Source organism: Cherax quadricarinatus, chromosome 55 (assembly GCF_038502225.1).
Source record: "Cherax quadricarinatus isolate ZL_2023a chromosome 55, ASM3850222v1, whole genome shotgun sequence".
Classification (NCBI taxonomy): domain Eukaryota; kingdom Metazoa; phylum Arthropoda; class Malacostraca; order Decapoda; family Parastacidae; genus Cherax; species Cherax quadricarinatus.
The window spans coordinates 18,338,929-18,345,055 of record NC_091346.1 but is presented as its reverse complement, the minus strand read 5'-3'; positions in this window follow the sequence as shown (position 1 = coordinate 18,345,055).

The following is a 6,127-nucleotide window of genomic DNA, read 5'->3' as shown; positions in this document are numbered from 1 at the left end:
CCTCTGATGTGTTTTAGTTCCTTCCCGTGGAGTGTTCCTTCCTTCAGTCCCTTCCCTAGTTATTGCCCCTATGCTTCTTGGTTTATCCTTCCTGCTCACCTGCTCCTGGCCCCCACAGGTATCTGGTAAGGTCCTTGTACATGTCCTAGTTCCTTCAATGTCTTCCAACCTCTCATTCTGTCCTAGTGTGCTCCCTGTCTTTGTTTTGGCCCCATGTGGGTTTGACAGGACCTCTGCATACAGTTTAGTTTCCATGCTTCCTTCAGACCTGTTGTCTGTGTTTGATGTAGCCATTGCCGATGCTACTTCTGTAATATCTTTGTCTCTGTGCTGTTTCAGATGTCTCAGCTCCTCTTCTAATCTCTCTATCTTGATTTCTGCTGCTGTGGCCTGTTGCTTCCACCTTCTGCATTCTGCTGCTAACCTCTCTTCCATCTTCCTTTCCAGCTCATCTAGTCTCCTTCCCTAGTCTTCCTCCCTTTTTTTGAGCTCTACCTCCCATTCCTCCCTCCCAGATTCGTCCTTGGAGCCCCTTGTCCTCATCCTGGTTAGGGGGAGGGGAATAGATGGTTAGGAGAGGGGATGGATGGTTGTGGGGGAGGGGGAGGATGGTTATTGGAGATGTAGAGATAGTTGGGGGAGGGGGTTAGATGGTTTGAGGGAGAGAGGGGATGGATGGTTATGGGGGAGGGGGAGGATGGTTATTGGAGGGAGGGAGGTAGTTGGGGGGGTTAGACGGTTTGGGGAGGGGTTAGGTGGTTTGGGGGAGGGGTAGGTGGCTAAGGTGAGGTGGTTAGGGAAGGGGGAGAGGTGGTTAGGGGAGGGGGGGTACGTGTTTGTGTCAAGTGTTTGTGTCAAATGGTGGAGGGTGTGTGTGTGTATGTGCATGTGTGTGTGCGTGTGGTGTGTGTGGTGTGTGTGTGTGGTGTGTGTGTGGTGTGTGTGTGGTGTGTGTGTGTGGTGTGTGTGTGGTGTGTGTGTGGTGTGTGTGTGGTGTGTGTGTGTGTGTGTGTGGTGTGTGGTTGTGTGTGTGGTGCGTGTGTGGTGTGTGTGTGTGGTGTATGTGTGGTGTGTGTGGTGTGTGTGTGTGGTGTGTGTATGTGTGGTGTGTGTGGTGTGTGTGGTGTGTGTGTGTGTGTGTGTGTGTGTGTGTGTGTGTGTGTGTGTGTGTGTGTGTGTGTGTGTGTCTACCCTTGTGTGTGTGTGCTTGTGTGTGAGGGAGGGAGGGTTAGGGGGGGTAGGTTGTGTGGTTGAAAGATCCGTCGTGTAGGCACAAATTTTGTCTCATTTATCTTTCCCAATTATCTACTCTCTCCACTTATTGCCCTTTCTGGATTTTACGTATTAATTGTTGCTGGTTATTATCATTTTCCTTGTTCACATTGAGAGAGGACTTCCTAGCTTCCTAAGTATTCTTACTGCTAATAACTTCCGGTAGTAACACTGCCTGTGTGCGTGTGTGAGTGTGTGTGTGAGTGTGTGAGTGTGTGAGTGTGTGAGTGTGTGAGTGTGTGAGTGTGTGAGTGTGTGTGTGTGTGAGAGAGAGAGAATCTTGTGCGGTGTAATGACTGGCCGCAACTTCTTGTGACCTGACACAACCCTCCTGGGACCTACCCTAGCACCGTCTTACAATGTTGCCCTTAAAAGCCTGTCCCACCTACCTTCTCACACTCGTCAACACTATATTCTCTGTCAATGCTATTTCTATTCTAATTCTGGTAATAACTTGCAGGAGTGAGTGACCAGTATCAAACAGTATGCAAGGCCAGCCAGGGCCGTCAACATGCAAACCACAAATAGGCGAATAAACTTGCTGTGACAGTTGCCAGCTGCTGATGACGAAGTCGTCGTCGTAGGCCTTAAATCCCTATTTTGGAGATCCTTCACCCGTGATGATTATAACCATATATTCTCATACATCCCGCTTCCTCACGCGATTTCACTCTTCACTGATGATAGTATACACTTCACATTATATACACTTCACTTTATATGTATAATGGCACACAACTTGTCGTGACGTCACTTCTTCAGGCCTACCGCTACCAATGTGGCACCAGCGCCTAAGACCCCCAACGGTTTGCGCTTTGAAATATTTTGATTTCAGCTTTCCTCTCACTTTCTTTAATAACTTTAATTATCACTCGTAGTATTGTTCACTGACGTTCCACTACCACTGATTACTGCTAACTGTTATTGCACGTCATACAACGCTAAGGATCTCGGAGCCTTGTTACCCACGTCTTCACCCCACGGACCCACGCTACTGTGTGTGTGTGTGTGTGTGTGTGTGTGTGTGTGTGTGTGTGTGTGTGTGTGTGTGTGTGTGTGTGTGTGTGTACTCACCTAGTTGAGGTTGCAGGGGCCGAGTCGAAGCTCCTGGCCCCGCCTCTTCACTGGCCGCTACTAAGTCACTCACCCTGAACCGTGAGCTTTATCATACCTCTGCTTAAAGCTATGTATGGATCCTGCCTCTACTACATCGCTTCCCAAACAATTCTACTTCCTGACTACTCTGTAGCTGAAGAAATACTTCCTAACATCTCTGTGATTCATCTGTGTCTTCAACTTCCACCTGTGTCCCCTTGTTACTGTATCCCATCTCTGGAACATCTTGTCTTTGTCCACCTTGTCAATTCCTCTCAGTATTTTGTATGTCGTTATCATGTCACCCCTATCTCTCCTGTTCTCGAGTGTCGTCAGGTCGAATTCCCTTAACCTCTCCTCATAGGACATACCCCTTAGCTCCGGGACTAGTCTTGTTGCAAACCTTTGCACTTTCTCTAGTTTCTTTACGTGCTTGGCTAGGTGTGGGTTCCAAACTGGTGCCGCATACTCCAATATGGGCCTAACGTACACGGTGTACAGGGTCCTGAACGATTCCTTATTAAGATGTCGGAGTGCTGTTCTGAGGTTTGCTAGGCGCCCATATGCTGCAGCAGTTATTTGGTTGATGTGTGCCTCAGGAGATGTGCCTGGTGTTATGCTCACCCCAAGATCTTTTTCCTTGAGTGAGGTTTGTAGTCTCTGGCCCCCCTAGTCTGTACTCCGTCTGCGGTCTTCTTTGTCCTTCCCCAATCTTCATGATTTTGCACTTGGTGGGGTTGAACTCTAGGAACCAATTGCTGGACCAGGTCTGCAACCTGTCCAGATCCCTTTGTAGTTCTGCCTGGTATTCGACAGAATGAATTCTTCTCATCAACCTCAGGTCATCTGCAAACAGGGACACTTCGGAGTCTATTCCTTCCGTCATGTCGTTCACAAATACCAAAAACAGCACTGGTCCTTGGACTGACCCGTGTGGGAACCCACTGGTCACAGGCGCCCACTCTCTCACCTCGCCACGTACCCTGACTCCCTGCTGTCTTCCTGACAAGTATTCCCTGATCCATTGTAGTGCCTTCCCTGTTATCCCTGCTTGGTCCTCCAGTTTTTACACTAATCTCTTGTTTGGAAATGTGTCAAGCTCCTTCTTACAGTCCAAGAAAATGCAATCTACCCACCCCTCTCTCTCTCTTGTCTTACTGCTGTCACCCTGTCATAGAACTCCAGTAGGTTTGTGACACAGGATTTCATATCCCTGAAACCATATTGGCTGCTGTTGATGAGATCGTTCCTTTCTAGGTGTTCCACCACTCTTCTCCTGATAATCTTCTCCATGACTTTGCATACATGTCAGTGACACTGGTCTGTAGTTTAGTACTTCATGTCTGTCTCCTTTGTGTGTGTGTGTGTGTGTGTGTGTGTGTGTGTGTGTGTGTGTGTGTGTGTAGGTCTGACTGCAGATTTATAATTTCATGACGTAACTAAACATGTGTGTTCATCCAATGGCGAACAACGTATATAAATAAAAAAAAACGAAAAATATTCTCGGCAAGAGAGAATAGGATCCAATTTCGGGAATATTGAATTTTTAAGCTAATAACACAACATTATAATTATTAATAGTCGAATATATTTTTTTGTGCAATGGCGCTGGAATTTAATAACGTTCACGTGGAAAATATACATTCGCGTGGAAAAAGAGCCATTCCTTGGCCAACCGAAATTGAAGGCAGTCTATGGTCTGAGGTGAAGGGCTCTTGATTCAAGGAATTGGAACTACCATCCTCCATTCATTAGGTTTTTTCTGAGTGCCTCATGTCCAGGTGCTGCGGCCCCTGCGTGTTTAGCACCTCCGTTAATTTAATAGTTAAGTGGTCTGTTTCTCGTGTTGGGTAACCTAAGTCCAAAGTCGTGAGTCAATTCACGTCCAGAGTCCTGAGTCACTTCACGTCCAGAGTCCTCAGTCACGTCCAGAGTCCTCAGTCACGTCCAGAGTCCTCAGTCACGTCCAGAGTCCTCAGTCACGTCCAGAGTCCTCAGTCACGTCCAGAGTCCTCAGTCACGTCCAGAGTCCTCAGTCACGTCCAGAGTCCTCAGTCACGTCCAGAGTCCTCAGTCACGTCCAGAGTCCTCAGTCACGTCCAGAGTCCTCAGTCACGTCCAGAGTCCTCAGTCACGTCCAGAGTCCTCAGTCACGTCCAGAGTCCTCAGTCACGTCCAGAGTCCTCAGTCACATCCAGAGTCCTCAGTCACGTCCAGAGTCCTCAGTCACGTCCAGAGTCCTCAGTCACGTCAACACCCAATAAGATTCTCGTTTTTCACTTCCAGAAACTCAATCAGTCAATGAAAAATTCTTACTTGATCTTAAACTCGAGCAGCCAATAAAAATATTTTTTTTTTTGGCTGGAAACTCTACTAACCAATAAGAAACTTGCCTTCCGGCGGTGGGTTGGTGGGTTCCAGTAGTGGGTTGGTGGGTTCCAGTAGTGGGTTGGTGGGTTCCAGTGGTGGGTTGGTGGGTTCCAGTGGTGGGTTGGTGGGTTCAAGTAGTGGGTTGGTGGGTTCTAGTGGTGGGTTCTAATGGTGGGTTGGTGGGTTGGTGGGTTGGTGGGTTCCAGTGGTGGGTTGGTGGGTTCCAGTGGTGGGTTGGTGGGTTCAAGTAGTGGGTTGGTGGGTTCTAGTGGTGGGTTCTAATGGTGGGTTGGTGGGTTGGTGGGTTCCAGTGGTGGGTTGGTGGGTTCCAGTGGTGGGTTGGTGGGTTCAAGTAGTGGGTTGGTGGGTTCTAGTGGTGGGTTCCAATGGTGGGTTGGTGGGTTCCAGTGGTAGGTTGGTGGGTTCCAGTGGTGGGTTGGTGGGTTCCAGTGGTGGGTTGGTGGGTTCCAGTGGTGGGTTGGTGGGTTCCAGTGGTGGGTTGGTGGATTTCAGTTGTGGTTTGAGGTTTCACGGGTGAGTTTCTGAATGGAGTTGGTGGGTTCCTGTGGAAGGTGAGTGGGTCACTGTGGAGGGTGGATAGGTTTCTGTGGAGGGTGAGTGGATTCCTGTGAAAGGTAGGTGGGTTCCTGTAGAGGGTGGGTGGGTTCTTGTAGAGGGTGGGTGGGGTCTGGAAGTGGGTTGGTGAATTCCAGTATTAAGAGGGTTTGTGGTGGGCGGGGGTGGGTTGGAGTGGTGGGCCTGGGTGGGTTCGAGTTGTGGACGGGGGTGGGCTCATGTGGTGGTTTGGGGTGGGTGACAGATGACCCACCCAGGCGTCATCTCAGGCCTCAGGTGAGCCAGACAAATGAACATCACGATGCGCATCAAACAAAAAAAATCTTCCTGGATCCCGGAGTGAAATGCTCTTGATCCAGGGAATCGAATCTACCCCTTCTCCAGTGCTGTATGACCCCAACGGGTTTAGCGTTTTCCAATGAAGAACAATAATAATTCTCATAATGTATTTCTCAAGCCAATTAAATCATTTCAATCCTTCGAGTAAAATATATATATATATATATATATATATATATATATATATATATATATATATATATATATATATATATATATATATATATATATATATATATATATATATATATATATGTGTGTGTGTGTCGTGCCAGAACTTAGGCTTAAATAGCAACGCTCATCTTGCCATATAAGACAAGCGAAAATTTGTGTATGCAATAATTTCGCCAAAATTATTCTGAACTTAACGAAAAAAATATATTTCACTGTGTTTGTTTAGTATTAAATTATTGTAAAAAAAAATCTAAAATATATTTAGTTGGGTTAGACTAAAATAAATTGTTCTTGTTATAAT